This window comes from Kogia breviceps, chromosome 3 (genome assembly GCF_026419965.1).
Source record: "Kogia breviceps isolate mKogBre1 chromosome 3, mKogBre1 haplotype 1, whole genome shotgun sequence".
Taxonomy (NCBI): domain Eukaryota; kingdom Metazoa; phylum Chordata; class Mammalia; order Artiodactyla; family Physeteridae; genus Kogia; species Kogia breviceps.
The window spans coordinates 131,894,427-131,912,322 of NC_081312.1; positions in this window are offsets into that span (position 1 = coordinate 131,894,427).

Consider the following 17,896-nt stretch of genomic DNA (forward strand, 5'->3'; position numbering starts at 1 on the left):
GTCACACCTTATCAGCATCAGCTGGTTGGTTGGCTGCTCGGCTTCTCCCTCAAAGGCACCAATTTCCCCTCCAGGGTTGCTTTTCCTAGCTTTAGGGAACAACCAGGGACTCCCAGTAACTGAGCAGGTCCCTGGAGCGATTTGGCCAAAGGCCATCTCCTTTTGTATGTTCATACCATAAAGTCCAGGATGCATACCAAGGAGAGTACAGTCGGGCCCTGAGGCTTAGGAGGGTCTTAGTGGCGCCTTCCTCAGAGGGCAATGCTCGCCACAGGACTTCACCTGGTAAGAGACACTAATGGGAACAGAATGGAGGTGCCTTTACTAGGTAAACACTGAGTTACGATATGATCCAGCAGGCACACTCGTGGGCCCATAACCTAAGAAAGAAGACAGAAGTGGAAAGACACAGGCAGGCAAATCTGCATTGCAGGAGTATTACAATAGCCAGGACATGGAAGCAACCAGAAAGTCCATCAACAGATGAGTGGACAAAGAAGAACAGGGACCTGAACAGATGGAATATTAGCCAAGGAACAAAAGGAAACAATGCCATCAACAGCACCATCGGTGAGGCTAGAGTTCATCACGCACCTTGCAGTAAGTCACAGAGTGAAATATACATAGCCTACGATATCACTTATAGGTGTTCCCTGAAAATTGATATCACTGAAGATATTTCCACAGAGAAAGGCAATCACAGATGCAATAAACAGATTTATGGTTCACCCATGGACAGGTGTGAGAATTGTGTACATTAGGAAATTGGGTTTAAGAGAGAGATACAAACACAGGTGAAATACAAAATCACCAAAGGCCTACGGAATACCAAGAGAAGAGTACTCAACATTGTGTCATAAGCTACATGGGAAAAGGATCCAAAGAAGACTAGATACATGTTTATGTGTAAAAGAGCCACATCTTTCACACCTACAACAAGCAAAACATTGTAATCAAACTTGCTGTGAGAAACAATAAACATTGAATTAAAAAACGAACAAGTCAGTCGTGAGGCACAAACATAAGGGGCTTTTTCCTGGCACAGTCCATTCTAATTGACAACCGAGAATACGACTTCCACGGAGGCTCTGTTACCCGAGTAACCAGGTTTGGTAAAGGAGACCTGCTGCCGCCTTGTGGCCGTTTCTCAAAACAGCAGCTTTAAACCCAGTGCTAATGGTCACTTGATATTCAAAATCATTGCAGGCCTATAAATGACACCTGCCCTCAAAAACGATTCTTGGGTCGTCAATCGAGGAAAAAAACTCAAAAGATGTGCACACTTCAAAACGACAATATCAAGAGGCATATTTTGTGCACATTTTGTCTTCTCTTTCTTTCTCTTGTGATAAATAAAAGGGCATGGAAAAATGCTCAACATCAGGAATTAATAAAGCCATGCAAATCCAGTCGACAGAAACGTTCACCCACCGTCGTCAGAATGATCATCAGCCACAGAGTCTACAAAGAATAAATGCTCAAGGTGTTTTAGAGAACTCTGTGCCCTCTAGCGGCCGCTGGGACGTTACCTGGTAACAGCTAGTAGTGAGGACACCGTGGAGGTGCATTGAAAGGTAAAAATTGAGCTAACCTGTAATCGGGTAGGCCCACTGATGGGCCTATCTCCCGAGTAGACCAAAATCAAAAAGACACAGGCTGGCCATCCTGCGCTGCAGCAACATGTACCATCGCCAAGACTTGGAAGAAACCCAAATGTCCATCAACAGAACAATGCACCAAGAAGAAGGGGGCCCATGTGCACAATGGAACATGAGCCACGGAAGAGCATGCAACAGTGCCGCTGGCACCACCGTAGAAGGATCTAGAGATACCCACCCAGAAGGAAGTACGAAAGAAACCGAAATAGAAATATCCTATGACATCACTTATAGCTGTTACTTCAACATTGATACCCATGAAGTCATTTCCAAGAGAAGGCCGTGCATAGATGCAGAAAACCAACTATGCTTAACCAAGTGGAAAGGTGTAAGGAATGTATGAATTTGGATATGGGGGTTTACAGACATGTACTGATACACATGACATATATAATCACAAAATACCTAAGGAATACCAAGAGAGGTCGACTCAACACTCTGTAATAACCTACACGGAAAAGGATCCAAAGATGAATAGATTGATACATACATATGATGAACCAGATGCAGTACACCTAGAACACACACCACATTTTTACTCAATTGGCTGTGATACTAGATAACAATTAAATTTTAAAAAACACACAAGAAGTAAGGAGATATAAGCTCTTGGGGGTTTGCCCTGACACACTGCACTCTCATTTGCAGCCTACTAACACAATTTCCAGGAAGCCTCTGTTGCAGGAAAACCCAGAGTTGGAAATGGAGAAATGCTGCCGCCTTGTGGCCGTTTCCCGCAAGAGCGGCTTTAAACGGATAGCTATGGGTCACTTAACATTCACAAGGACTCAGGCCTCTAAAAGACACCTGCCCTCAAAAAAAAAAAAAAATGTCCTGAGCTCGGCAGTGGTGAAAAAAATTCAAAGCAGGCAAATGTGTCAAAGAGATAGTATGAAGAGGTAAGTTTTACTCACTCTTTATCAAAAAAAGCAAAATGGAGAAAAGCTCAACCTCAGGAATGATCAGACTCCTCTAAGCTACAAAAAGCTTTCAGCTCACCCAAGTTAACTACCGTCAGCCAAAAGACTACAAACAATAAATGCTGAAGGGGTTTTAGAGAACTCTGTTCCCTCTGTCTGCGGAGGACATGTCTAGTTGTAACAGCCAATAATGAGAACAGAAAGGAGCTGCGTTTTCAATTAAAAATTGAGCCACCCTTCCATCCAGAACACCCACAGCCGAGCCTCTCACCTGAGAAGACAGGCTGCAAGAGCTGCACTCCACGAGTTTTCACAGTAGCCAAGACACCGAAGCAACCCAAATGTCCATCAACAGATGAATGGATAAGAAGAGCTGGTCCGTGGACACAGTGGACTATTAGCCATGGAAAACAAGGAAACACTGCTCTTTGAGGCACCCGAGATGAGCCTAGAGATCATCACAGAACATGAGTTAAGTCGGAAAGCAAAAGGCATACCGTATGACATCACCTATAGGCGTTATCTAACAGCTGACACAAATGAACATATTTCCACAAAGAAAGACACTCACACACTTAGAAAACAAACTAAGCTTAAGTAAAATGAAAGGTGGGGGGAATGGATAAATTAAGATTAGTGTCACCATATGTGTACAAATACGTATTAAATATATATATCAAACAGACCGACCATATAGCAAGGGAGGTCACCAGAACAGTCTGCAATAATTTACATGGGAAGAGGATCTGTACAAGAATATCTATATCTATATCTATATATAGATATATATATATATAAAACGTACAAATGAACCAGATTCTGTACATATAGGACCAACAGTATTCTAATCATTACCCCGATTTAAACAAATTAAAAGAGCGAACAAGAAGTAATGTGACATACACTTCTGGGGTTTTTTCCTGGCACATTCCATTCTAATTGACAACCTGGGAACAGGACTTCCAGAAGGCTCTGCTGCCCTAGTAACCAGATGTGGGAATGTAGCAATGCTGACGCCTTGTGGCCGTTTCCCACAGCAGCAGCTTTAAAGTCAGTGCTAATGGTCACTCAATATTCACACCCATTGCAGGCTTGTAAATGACACCTGCCCTCCAAAACAAAATCCTGGGGTCGAAAATCGACCAAAAAAGTCGAAAGAGGGCAACCTTCCAAGAAGACAATTTCGAGAGGTTTATTGTACTCACGGTTTTTTTTTTCTGTTTTTGTTTAACAGAATAAAAAAAGGCGTGGAAAAATGCTGAACCTTAGGAATTATTAGACGCGAAAATACACGTTACAATAACCTATCATGTCACACGACTCAGCATGGCCAGCAGCAAAACTTCTGCAAACAAGAAATGCTGACGGGGTGGTGAAGAAATGCGTACCCTCGGTTCTAAGTGGGACGTGGTAAGAGCCCCTAAGGAAAACACAGTGGAGTTGCCTGGAAAGGGTCAACATTGAGCGACCGTTCAATCAAGCATAGCCACTGCTGGGTCTATCACCTGAGAGGATGAGAATCAAAAAGACACGGGCTGGCAATCCTGCAATCCAGCAATGTTTACCATAGCCAACACTTGGAAGCAATGAAAATGCCCAGCCACAGAGGAATGCAGAAAGGAGCAGTGGTCCATGGACACAATGGAAGAGTACTCCAGTGAAAAGTAGAAATTCCATTTTAAAAACAGATATAAGTAAGGAGACATCAGCTTTGGGGGGTTTCTCCAGACACATCCCACCGTCATTGATAACCGAGGAACACCACTGGCAGGAAGGTCTGCTTCACTAGTTACCAGAGTGGGAAACGCAGAAATGCTGCAGCCCTCTGGCCGTTACGTGCAACGGCAGCTTGAAAACCCGTGCTAATGGTCACTTCGTGTGCACAAATTCTGGAGGGCTGTCAATGAAACCTGCCCTCAAAATGTCTTGAGGGAGGTAGTGGCCAAAATATTTCAAAAGGCGGCACATAGTTCAAGAAAAGAATGGGATGAGGTAAGCTACACACACAGTTTGAAGGAAAAAAGGACATCCCTGAAAGCTCAATTTCAAGGCTTTATGAGACGCATGCAAATCCAACCACAGAGGTATGGGCTCACACCAGTCAGAAGAACCATCAGCAACAAGACTACCAACAATTCATGCTGAAGGGGTTGTGGAGAAGTGCATACCCTCTAGGTTAAGTGGGACTTTGCCGCCAGCCGCGGCGGGTCCTCAAAGTGTAGCAACAACCGACGAGAGGGGGTAGGGAACTGAACGCACCAAGGTATGGGATCAGAAGGGCACAAGCAACTGACGCTTGCAAGGCAAGTTTAATAACAAAGCCTAGCCGTATATATACCCCTAAAGCAGGGAATTTGCTTCGTCACGCCTTATCGGCATCAGCTGGTTGGTTGGCTTCTCGGCTTAGTGACACCTTATCAGCATCAGCTGTTTGGTTGGCTGCTCGGCTTCTCCCTCAAAGGCACCAATTTCCCCTCCAGGGTTGCTTTTCCTAGCTTTAGGGAACAACCAGGGACTCCCAGTAACTGAGCAGGTCCCTGGAGCGATTTGGCCAAAGGCCATCTCCTTTTGTATGTTCATACCATAAAGTCCAGGATGCATACCAAGGAGAGTACAGTCGGGCCCTGAGGCTTAGGAGGGTCTTAGTGGCGCCTTCCTCAGAGGGCAATGCTCGCCACAGGACTTCACCTGGTAAGAGACACTAATGGGAACAGAATGGAGGTGCCTTTACAAGGTAAACACTGAGTTACGATATGATCCAGCAGGCACACTCGTGGGCCCATAACCTAAGAAAGAAGACAGAAGTGGAAAGACACAGGCAGGCAAATCTGCATTGCAGGAGTATTACAATAGCCAGGACATGGAAGCAACCAGAAAGTCCATCAACAGATGAGTGGACAAAGAAGAACAGGGACCTGAACAGATGGAATATTAGCCAAGGAACAAAAGGAAACAATGCCATCAACAGCACCATCGGTGAGGCTAGAGTTCATCACGCACCTTGCAGTAAGTCACAGAGCGAAAGATACATAGCCTACGATATCACTTATAGGTGTTCCCTGAAAATTGATATCACTGAAGATATTTCCACAGAGAAAGGCAATCACAGATGCAATAAACAGATTTATGGTTCACCCATGGACAGGTGTGAGAATTGTGTACATTAGGAAATTGGGTTTAAGAGAGAGATACAAACACAGGTGAAATACAAAATCACCAAAGGCCTACGGAATACCAAGAGAAGAGTACTCAACATTGTGTCATAAGCTACATGGGAAAAGGATCCAAAGAAGACTAGATACATGTTTATGTGTAAAAGAGCCACATCTTTCACACCTACAACAAGCAAAACATTGTAATCAAACTTGCTGTGAGAAACAATAAACATTGAATTAAAAAACGAACAAGTCAGTCGTGAGGCACAAACATAAGGGGCTTTTTCCTGGCACAGTCCATTCTAATTGACAACCGAGAATACGACTTCCACGGAGGCTCTGTTACCCGAGTAACCAGGTTTGGTAAAGGAGACCTGCTGCCGCCTTGTGGCCGTTTCTCAAAACAGCAGCTTTAAACCCAGTGCTAATGGTCACTTGATATTCAAAATCATTGCAGGCCTATAAATGACACCTGCCCTCAAAAACGATTCTTGGGTCGTCAATCGAGGAAAAAAACTCAAAAGATGTGCACACTTCAAAACGACAATATCAAGAGGCATATTTTGTGCACATTTTGTCTTCTCTTTCTTTCTCTTGTGATAAATAAAAGGGCATGGAAAAATGCTCAACATCAGGAATTAATAAAGCCATGCAAATCCAGTCGACAGAAACGTTCACCCACCGTCGTCAGAATGATCATCAGCCACAGAGTCTACAAAGAATAAATGCTCAAGGTGTTTTAGAGAACTCTGTGCCCTCTAGCGGCCGCTGGGACGTTACCTGGTAACAGCTAGTAGTGAGGACACCGTGGAGGTGCATTGAAAGGTAAAAATTGAGCTAACCTGTAATCGGGTAGGCCCACTGATGGGCCTATCTCCCGAGTAGACCAAAATCAAAAAGACACAGGCTGGCCATCCTGCGCTGCAGCAACATGTACCATCGCCAAGACTTGGAAGAAACCCAAATGTCCATCAACAGAACAATGCACCAAGAAGAAGGGGGCCCATGTGCACAATGGAACATGAGCCACGGAAGAGCATGCAACAGTGCCGCTGGCACCACCGTAGAAGGATCTAGAGATACCCACCCAGAAGGAAGTACGAAAGAAACCGAAATAGAAATATCCTATGACATCACTTATAGCTGTTACTTCAACATTGATACCCATGAAGTCATTTCCAAGAGAAGGCCGTGCATAGATGCAGAAAACCAACTATGCTTAACCAAGTGGAAAGGTGTAAGGAATGTATGAATTTGGATATGGGGGTTTACAGACATGTACTGATACATATGAAATATATAATCACAAAATACCTAAGGAATACCAAGAGAGGTCGACTCAACACTCTGTAATAACCTACACGGGAAAGGATCCAAAGATGAATAGATTGATACATACATATGATGAACCAGATGCAGTACACCTAGAACACACACCACATTTTTACTCAATTGGCTGTGATACTAGATAACAATTAAATTTTAAAAAACACACAAGAAGTAAGGAGATATAAGCTCTTGGGGGTTTGCCCTGACACACTGCACTCTCATTTGCAGCCTACTAACACAATTTCCAGGAAGCCTCTGTTGCAGGAAAACCCAGAGTTGGAAATGGAGAAATGCTGCCGCCTTGTGGCCGTTTCCCGCAAGAGCGGCTTTAAACGGATAGCTATGGGTCACTTAACATTCACAAGGACTCAGGCCTCTAAAAGACACCTGCCCTCAAAAAAAAAAAAAATGTCCTGAGCTCGGCAGTGGTGAAAAAAATTCAAAGCAGGCAAATGTGTCAAAGAGATAGTATGAAGAGGTAAGTTTTACTCACTCTTTATCAAAAAAAGCAAAATGGAGAAAAGCTCAACCTCAGGAATGATCAGACTCCTCTAAGCTACAAAAAGCTTTCAGCTCACCCAAGTTAACTACCGTCAGCCAAAAGACTACAAACAATAAATGCTGAAGGGGTTTTAGAGAACTCTGTTCCCTCTGTCTGCGGAGGACATGTGTAGTTGTAACAGCCAATAATGAGAACAGAAAGGAGCTGCGTTTTCAATTAAAAATTGAGCCACCCTTCCATCCAGAACACCCACAGCCGAGCCTCTCACCTGAGAAGACAGGCTGCAAGAGCTGCACTCCACGAGTTTTCACAGTAGCCAAGACACCGAAGCAACCCAAATGTCCATCAACAGATGAATGGATAAGAAGAGCTGGTCCGTGGACACAGTGGACTATTAGCCATGGAAAACAAGGAAACACTGCTCTTTGAGGCACCCGAGATGAGCCTAGAGATCATCACAGAACATGAGTTAAGTCGGAAAGCAAAAGGCATACCGTATGACATCACCTATAGGCGTTATCTAACAGCTGACACAAATGAACATATTTCCACAAAGAAAGACACTCACACACTTAGAAAACAAACTAAGCTTAAGTAAAATGAAAGGTGGGGGGAATGGATAAATTAAGATTAGTGTCACCATATGTGTACAAATACGTATTAAATATATATATCAAACAGACCGACCATATAGCAAGGGAGGTCACCAGAACAGTCTGCAATAATTTACATGGGAAGAGGATCTGTACAAGAATATCTATATCTATATCTATATCTATATATAGATATATATATATATAAAACGTACAAATGAACCAGATTCTGTACATATAGGACCAACAGTATTCTAATCATTACCCCGATTTAAACAAATTAAAAGAGCGAACAAGAAGTAATGTGACATACACTTCTGGGGTTTTTTCCTGGCACATTCCATTCTAATTGACAACCTGGGAACAGGACTTCCAGAAGGCTCTGCTGCCCTAGTAACCAGATGTGGGAATGTAGCAATGCTGACGCCTTGTGGCCGTTTCCCACAGCAGCAGCTTTAAAGTCAGTGCTAATGGTCACTCAATATTCACACCCATTGCAGGCTTGTAAATGACACCTGCCCTCCAAAACAAAATCCTGGGGTCGAAAATCGACCAAAAAAGTCGAAAGAGGGCAACCTTCCAAGAAGACAATTTCGAGAGGTTTATTGTACTCACGGTTTTTTTTTTCTGTTTTTGTTTAACAGAATAAAAAACGGCGTGGAAAAATGCTGAACCTTAGGAATTATTAGACACGAAAATACACGTTACAATAACCTATCATGTCACACGACTCAGCATGGCCAGCAGCAAAACTTCTGCAAACAAGAAATGCTGACGGGGTGGTGAAGAAATGCGTACCCTCGGTTCTAAGTGGGACGTGGTAAGAGCCCCTAAGGAAAACACAGTGGAGTTGCCTGGAAAGGGTCAACATTGAGCGACCGTTCAATCAAGCATAGCCACTGCTGGGTCTATCACCTGAGAGGATGAGAATCAAAAAGACACGGGCTGGCAATCCTGCAATCCAGCAATGTTTACCATAGCCAACACTTGGAAGCAATGAAAATGCCCAGCCACAGAGGAATGCAGAAAGGAGCAGTGGTCCATGGACACAATGGAAGAGTACTCCAGTGAAACGTAGAAATTCCATTTTAAAAACAGATATAAGTAAGGAGACATCAGCTTTGGGGGGTGTCTCCAGACACATCCCACCGTCATTGATAACCGAGGAACACCACTGGCAGGAAGGTCTGCTTCACTAGTTACCAGAGTGGGAAACGCAGAAATGCTGCAGCCCTCTGGCCGTTACGTGCAACGGCAGCTTGAAAACCCGTGCTAATGGTCACTTCGTGTGCACAAGTTCTGGAGGGCTGTCAATGAAACCTGCCCTCAAAATGTCTTGAGGGAGGTAGTGGCCAAAATATTTCAAAAGGCGGCACATAGTTCAAGAAAAGAATGGGATGAGGTAAGCTACACACACAGTTTGAAGGAAAAAAGGACATCCCTGAAAGCTCAATTTCAAGGCTTTATGAGACGCATGCAAATCCAACCACAGAGGTATGGGCTCACACCAGTCAGAAGAACCATCAGCAACAAGACTACCAACAATTCATGCTGAAGGGGTTGTGGAGAAGTGCATACCCTCTAGGTTAAGTGGGACTTTGCCGCCAGCCGCGGCGGGTCCTCAAAGTGTAGCAACAACCGACGAGAGGGGGTAGGGAACTGAACGCACCAAGGTATGGGATCAGAAGGGCACAAGCAACTGACGCTTGCAAGGCAAGTTTAATAACAAAGCCTAGCCGTATATATACCCCTAAAGCAGGGAATTTGCTTCGTCACGCCTTATCGGCATCAGCTGGTTGGTTGGCTTCTCGGCTTAGTGACACCTTATCAGCATCAGCTGTTTGGTTGGCTGCTCGGCTTCTCCCTCAAAGGCACCAATTTCCCCTCCAGGGTTGCTTTTCCTAGCTTTAGGGAACAACCAGGGACTCCCAGTAACTGAGCAGGTCCCTGGAGCGATTTGGCCAAAGGCCATCTCCTTTTGTATGTTCATACCATAAAGTCCAGGATGCATACCAAGGAGAGTACAGTCGGGCCCTGAGGCTTAGGAGGGTCTTAGTGGCGCCTTCCTCAGAGGGCAATGCTCGCCACAGGACTTCACCTGGTAAGAGACACTAATGGGAACAGAATGGAGGTGCCTTTACAAGGTAAACACTGAGTTACGATATGATCCAGCAGGCACACTCGTGGGCCCATAACCTAAGAAAGAAGACAGAAGTGGAAAGACACAGGCAGGCAAATCTGCATTGCAGGAGTATTACAATAGCCAGGACATGGAAGCAACCAGAAAGTCCATCAACAGATGAGTGGACAAAGAAGAACAGGGACCTGAACAGATGGAATATTAGCCAAGGAACAAAAGGAAACAATGCCATCAACAGCACCATCGGTGAGGCTAGAGTTCATCACGCACCTTGCAGTAAGTCACAGAGCGAAAGATACATAGCCTACGATATCACTTATAGGTGTTCCCTGAAAATTGATATCACTGAAGATATTTCCACAGAGAAAGGCAATCACAGATGCAATAAACAGATTTATGGTTCACCCATGGACAGGTGTGAGAATTGTGTACATTAGGAAATTGGGTTTAAGAGAGAGATACAAACACAGGTGAAATACAAAATCACCAAAGGCCTACGGAATACCAAGAGAAGAGTACTCAACATTGTGTCATAAGCTACATGGGAAAAGGATCCAAAGAAGACTAGATACATGTTTATGTGTAAAAGAGCCACATCTTTCACACCTACAACAAGCAAAACATTGTAATCAAACTTGCTGTGAGAAACAATAAACATTGAATTAAAAAACGAACAAGTCAGTCGTGAGGCACAAACATAAGGGGCTTTTTCCTGGCACAGTCCATTCTAATTGACAACCGAGAATACGACTTCCACGGAGGCTCTGTTACCCGAGTAACCAGGTTTGGTAAAGGAGACCTGCTGCCGCCTTGTGGCCGTTTCTCAAAACAGCAGCTTTAAACCCAGTGCTAATGGTCACTTGATATTCAAAATCATTGCAGGCCTATAAATGACACCTGCCCTCAAAAACGATTCTTGGGTCGTCAATCGAGGAAAAAAACTCAAAAGATGTGCACACTTCAAAACGACAATATCAAGAGGCATATTTTGTGCACATTTTGTCTTCTCTTTCTTTCTCTTGTGATAAATAAAAGGGCATGGAAAAATGCTCAACATCAGGAATTAATAAAGCCATGCAAATCCAGTCGACAGAAACGTTCACCCACCGTCGTCAGAATGATCATCAGCCACAGAGTCTACAAAGAATAAATGCTCAAGGTGTTTTAGAGAACTCTGTGCCCTCTAGCGGCCGCTGGGACGTTACCTGGTAACAGCTAGTAGTGAGAACACCGTGGAGGTGCATTGAAAGGTAAAAATTGAGCTAACCTGTAATCGGGTAGGCCCACTGATGGGCCTATCTCCCGAGTAGACCAAAATCAAAAAGACACAGGCTGGCCATCCTGCGCTGCAGCAACATGTACCATCGCCAAGACTTGGAAGAAACCCAAATGTCCATCAACAGAACAATGCACCAAGAAGAAGGGGGCCCATGTGCACAATGGAACATGAGCCACGGAAGAGCATGCAACAGTGCCGCTGGCACCACCGTAGAAGGATCTAGAGATACCCACCCAGAAGGAAGTACGAAAGAAACCGAAATAGAAATATCCTATGACATCACTTATAGCTGTTACTTCAACATTGATACCCATGAAGTCATTTCCAAGAGAAGGCCGTGCATAGATGCAGAAAACCAACTATGCTTAACCAAGTGGAAAGGTGTAAGGAATGTATGAATTTGGATATGGGGGTTTACAGACATGTACTGATACACATGACATATATAATCACAAAATACCTAAGGAATACCAAGAGAGGTCGACTCAACACTCTGTAATAACCTACACGGAAAAGGATCCAAAGATGAATAGATTGATACATACATATGATGAACCAGATGCAGTACACCTAGAACACACACCACATTTTTACTCAATTGGCTGTGATACTAGATAACAATTAAATTTTAAAAAACACACAAGAAGTAAGGAGATATAAGCTCTTGGGGGTTTGCCCTGACACACTGCACTCTCATTTGCAGCCTACTAACACAATTTCCAGGAAGCCTCTGTTGCAGGAAAACCCAGAGTTGGAAATGGAGAAATGCTGCCGCCTTGTGGCCGTTTCCCGCAAGAGCGGCTTCAAACGCATAGCTATGGGTCACTTAACATTCATAAGGACTCAGGCCTCTAAAAGACACCTGCCCTCAAAAAAAAAAATGTCCTGAGCTCGGCCGTGGTGAAAAAAATTCAAAGCAGGCAAATGTGTCAAAGAGATAGTATGATAGAGGTAAGTTTTACTCACTCTTTATCAAAAAAAGGAAAATGGAGAAAAGCTCAACCTCAGGAATGATCAGACTCCTCTAAGCTACAAAAAGCTTTCAGCTCACCCAAGTTAACTACCGTCAGCCAAAAGACTACAAACAATAAATGCTGAAGGGGTTTTAGAGAACTCTGTTCCCTCTGTCTGTGGAGGACATGTGTAGTTGTAACAGCCAATAATGAGAACAGAAAGGAGCTGCGTTTTCAATTAAAAATTGAGCCACCCTTCCATCCAGAACACCCACAGCTGAGCCTCTCACCTGAGAAGACAGGCTGCAAGAGCTGCACTCCACGAGTTTTCACAGTAGCCAAGACACCGAAGCAACCCAAATGTCCATCAACAGATGAATGGATAAGAAGAGCTGGTCCGTGGACACAGTGGACTATTAGCCATGGAAAACAAGGAAACACTGCTCTTTGAGGCACCCGAGATGAGCCTAGAGATCATCACAGAACATGAGTTAAGTCGGAAAGCAAAAGGCATACCGTATGACATCACCTATAGGCGTTATCTAACAGCTGACACAAATGAACATATTTCCACAAAGAAAGACACTCACACACTTAGAAAACAAACTAAGCTTAAGTAAAATGAAAGGTGGGGGGAATGGATAAATTAAGATTAGTGTCACCATATGTGTACAAATACGTATTAAATATATATATCAAACAGACCGACCATATAGCAAGGGAGGTCACCAGAACAGTCTGCAATAATTTACATGGGAAGAGGATCTGTACAAGAATATATATCTATATCTATATCTATATCTATATCTATATATAGATATATATATATATAAAACGTACAAATGAACCAGATTCTGTACATATAGGACCAACAGTATTCTAATCATTACCCCGATTTAAACAAATTAAAAGAGCGAACAAGAAGTAATGTGACATACACTTCTGGGGTTTTTTCCTGGCACATTCCATTCTAATTGACAACCTGGGAACAGGACTTCCAGAAGGCTCTGCTGCCCTAGTAACCAGATGTGGGAATGTAGCAATGCTGACGCCTTGTGGCCGTTTCCCACAGCAGCAGCTTTAAAGTCAGTGCTAATGGTCACTCAATATTCACACCCATTGCAGGCTTGTAAATGACACCTGCCCTCCAAAACAAAATCCTGGGGTCGAAAATCGACCAAAAAAGTCGAAAGAGGGCAACCTTCCAAGAAGACAATTTCGAGAGGTTTATTGTACTCACGGTTTTTTTTTCTGTTTTTGTTTAACAGAATAAAAAAAGGCGTGGAAAAATGCTGAACCTTAGGAATTATTAGACACGAAAATACACGTTACAATAACCTATCATGTCACACGACTCAGCATGGCCAGCAGCAAAACTTCTGCAAACAAGAAATGCTGACGGGGTGGTGAAGAAATGCGTACCCTCGGTTCTAAGTGGGACGTGGTAAGAGCCCCTAAGGAAAACACAGTGGAGTTGCCTGGAAAGGGTCAACATTGAGCGACCGTTCAATCAAGCATAGCCACTGCTGGGTCTATCACCTGAGAGGATGAGAATCAAAAAGACACGGGCTGGCAATCCTGCAATCCAGCAATGTTTACCATAGCCAACACTTGGAAGCAATGAAAATGCCCAGCCACAGAGGAATGCAGAAAGGAGCAGTGGTCCATGGACACAATGGAAGAGTACTCCAGTGAAAAGTAGAAATTCCATTTTAAAAACAGATATAAGTAAGGAGACATCAGCTTTGGGGGGTTTCTCCAGACACATCCCACCGTCATTGATAACCGAGGAACACCACTGGCAGGAAGGTCTGCTTCACTAGTTACCAGAGTGGGAAACGCAGAAATGCTGCAGCCCTCTGGCCGTTACGTGCAACGGCAGCTTGAAAACCCGTGCTAATGGTCACTTCGTGTGCACAAGTTCTGGAGGGCTGTCAATGAAACCTGCCCTCAAAATGTCTTGAGGGAGGTAGTGGCCAAAATATTTCAAAAAGCGGCACATAGTTCAAGAAAAGAATGGGATGAGGTAAGCTACACACACAGTTTGAAGGAAAAAAGGACATCCCTGAAAGCTCAATTTCAAGGCTTTATGAGACGCATGCAAATCCAACCACAGAGGTATGGGCTCACACCAGTCAGAAGAACCATCAGCAACAAGACTACCAACAATTCATGCTGAAGGGGTTGTGGAGAAGTGCATACCCTCTAGGTTAAGTGGGACTTTGCCGCCAGCCGCGGCGGGTCCTCAAAGTGTAGCAACAACCGACGAGAGGGGGTAGGGAACTGAACGCACCAAGGTATGGGATCAGAAGGGCACAAGCAAATGACGCTTGCAAGGCAAGTTTAATAACAAAGCATAGCCGTATATATACCCCTAAAGCAGGGAATTTGCTTCGTCACGCCTTATCGGCATCAGCTGGTTGGTTGGCTTCTCGGCTTAGTCACACCTTATCAGCATCAGCTGGTTGGTTGGCTGCTCGGCTTCTCCCTCAAAGGCACCAATTTCCCCTCCAGGGTTGCTTTTCCTAGCTTTAGGGAACAACCAGGGACTCCCAGTAACTGAGCAGGTCCCTGGAGCGATTTGGCCAAAGGCCATCTCCTTTTGTATGTTCATACCATAAAGTCCAGGATGCATACCAAGGAGAGTACAGTCGGGCCCTGAGGCTTAGGAGGGTCTTAGTGGCGCCTTCCTCAGAGGGCAATGCTCGCCACAGGACTTCACCTGGTAAGAGACACTAATGGGAACAGAATGGAGGTGCCTTTACAAGGTAAACACTGAGTTACGATATGATCCAGCAGGCACACTCGTGGGCCCATAACCTAAGAAAGAAGACAGAAGTGGAAAGACACAGGCAGGCAAATCTGCATTGCAGGAGTATTACAATAGCCAGGACATGGAAGCAACCAGAAAGTCCATCAACAGATGAGTGGACAAAGAAGAACAGGGACCTGAACAGATGGAATATTAGCCAAGGAACAAAAGGAAACAATGCCATCAACAGCACCATCGGTGAGGCTAGAGTTCATCACGCACCTTGCAGTAAGTCACAGAGCGAAAGATACATAGCCTACGATATCACTTATAGGTGTTCCCTGAAAATTGATATCACTGAAGATATTTCCACAGAGAAAGGCAATCACAGATGCAATAAACAGATTTATGGTTCACCCATGGACAGGTGTGAGAATTGTGTACATTAGGAAATTGGGTTTAAGAGAGAGATACAAACACAGGTGAAATACAAAATCACCAAAGGCCTACGGAATACCAAGAGAAGAGTACTCAACATTGTGTCATAAGCTACATGGGAAAAGGATCCAAAGACTAGATACATGTTTATGTGTAAAAGAGCCACATCTTTCACACCTACAACAAGCAAAACATTGTAATCAAACTTGCTGTGAGAAACAATAAACATTGAATTAAAAAACGAACAAGTCAGTCGTGAGGCACAAACATAAGGGGCTTTTTCCTGGCACAGTCCATTCTAATTGACAACCGAGAATACGACTTCCACGGAGGCTCTGTTACCCGAGTAACCAGGTTTGGTAAAGGAGACCTGCTGCCGCCTTGTGGCCGTTTCTCAAAACAGCAGCTTTAAACCCAGTGCTAATGGTCACTTGATATTCAAAATCATTGCAGGCCTATAAATGACACCTGCCCTCAAAAACGATTCTTGGGTCGTCCATCGAGGAAAAAAACTCAAAAGACGTGCACATTTCAAAACGACAATTTCAAGAGGCATATTTTGTGCACATTTTGTCTTCTCTTTCTTTCTTTCTCTTGTGATAAATAAAAGGGCATGGAAAAATGCTCAACATCAGGAATTAATAAAGCCATGCAAATCCAGTCGACAGAAACGTTCACCCACCGTCGTCAGAATGATCATCAGCCACAGAGTCTACAAAGAATAAAGGCTCAAGGTGTTTTAGAGAACTCTGTGCCCTCTAGCTGCCGTTGGGACGTAACCTGGGAACAGCTAGTAGTGAGGACACCGTGGAGGTGCGTTGAAAGGTAAAAATTGAGCTAACCTGTAATCGGGTAGGCCCACTGATGGGCCTATCTCCCGAGTAGACCAAAATCAAAAAGACACAGGCTGGCCATCCTGCACTGCAGCAACATGTACCATCGCCAAGACTTGGAAGAAACCCAAATGTCCATCAACAGAACAATGCACCAAGAAGAAGGGGCCCCATGTGCACAATGGAACATGAGCCACGGAAGAGCAGGCAACAGTGCCGCTGGCACCACCGTAGAAGGATCTAGAGATACCCACCCAAAAGGAAGTACGAAAGAAACCGAAATAGAAATATCCTATGACATCACTTATAGCTGTTACTTCAACATTGATACCCATGAAGTCATTTCCAAGAGAAGGCCGTGCATAGATGCAGAAAACCAACTATGCTTAACCAAGTGGAAAGGTGTAAGGAATGTATGAATTTGGATATGGGGGTTTACAGACATGTACTGATACATATGAAATATATAATCACAAAATACCTAAGGAATACCAAGAGAGGTCGACTCAACACTCTGTAATAACCTACACGGGAAAGGATCCAAAGATGAATAGATTGATACATACATATGATGAACCAGATGCAGTACACCTAGAACACACACCACATTTTTATCCAATTGGCTGTGATACTGGATAACAATTAAATTTTAAAAAACACACAAGAAGTAAGGAGATATAAGCTCTTGGGGGTTTGCCCTGACACACTGCACTCTCATTTGCAGCCTACTAACACAATTTCCAGGAAGCCTCTGTTGCAGGAAAACCCAGAGTTGGAAATGGAGAAATGCTGCCGCCTTGTGGCCGTTTCCCGCAAGAGCGGCTTTAAACGCATAGCTATGGGTCACTTAACATTCACAAGGACTCAGGCCTCTAAAAGACACCTGCCCTCAAAAAAAAAATGTCCTGAGCTCGGCAGTGGTGAAAAAAATTCGAAGGAGGCAAATGTGTCAAAGAGATAGTATGAAGAGGTAAGTTTTACTCACTCTTTATCAAAAAAAGCAAAATGGAGAAAAGCTCAACCTCAGGAATGATCAGACTCCTCTAAGCTACAAAAAGCTTTCAGCTCACCCAAGTTAACTACCGTCAGCCAAAAGACTACAAACAATAAATGCTGAAGGGGTTTTAGAGAACTCTGTTCCCTCTGTCTGCGGAGGACATGTCTAGTTGTAACAGCCAATAATGAGAACAGAAAGGAGCTGCGTTTTCAATTAAAAATTGAGCCACCCTTCCATCCAGAACACCCACAGCCGAGCCTCTCACCTGAGAAGACAGGCTGCAAGAGCTGCACTCCACGAGTTTTCACAGTAGCCAAAGACACCGAAGCAACCCAAATGTCCATCAA